We start from the raw sequence: 721 nt of genomic DNA, 5'->3' as shown, positions 1-721 counted from the left end.
ACACTCCTCCTGTCTTTTCCAGTTATTGGCGGAGGGCTGGGGCTGGGATTGGTGTATGATTTACAGAAAGCCTGACTTTGTACCTCTAAATTTAGGGCCTGAACCTCCCATGGGGCTGGTTCAGTAGGCAAGACTCTGGGGCCGATGACTCCAGGTGAGAGGCCGGGGGTCAGGCTCTCTCCATCAGGCCTCAAACAAGCCGGTCTGATCCCGGAGAGGGTCAGGCGAGCGCAAAGACGGCTCTGAGGCTCCTCTGCTGAAGAGCTCAGATCTGAGGGGACAGGAAACCAGTACGGTTTCAGGTCTGAGGTCTGAGGACGGCGCCGCATGGATATGCTGAAGTGAGCAGCATACCGAGCACTTTCAAATCGGGGATAGTCCCACCAAGGCGCTCAGCTCTGAGAGGCGGGAAGTACGATCTGAGGCAGGGGTGTGACGCCGCCATTAAAAAAAGCCCAGCTCTGAGGAGAGAGGAACGCACCCCCGCCCCGCCCCGCCCCAGCATTCTCAGACGAGGACAAAATGAATCGGGCTGGCGGAGAGGAAGCGCAAGCCGGGTGGAAGGAGCCTCGGGGAGCAGAGGCCGGTCCAGAGCGTCGGACCCCATTACTTCCGCTCCCAGGGACAACATGCCTGACCCTGCGGCGGTCTCCTTCGGTCCCGCCTTAACAGCCCGGGCTGGGGGCGGGCCCAAAGCCGATTATCATCCAATCACGGGAGG

The sequence above is a fragment of the Molossus molossus genome, unplaced genomic scaffold (assembly GCF_014108415.1).
Source record: "Molossus molossus isolate mMolMol1 unplaced genomic scaffold, mMolMol1.p scaffold_m16_p_12, whole genome shotgun sequence".
Classification (NCBI taxonomy): Eukaryota; Metazoa; Chordata; class Mammalia; order Chiroptera; family Molossidae; genus Molossus; species Molossus molossus.
This window is presented reverse-complemented; position numbering follows the sequence as displayed.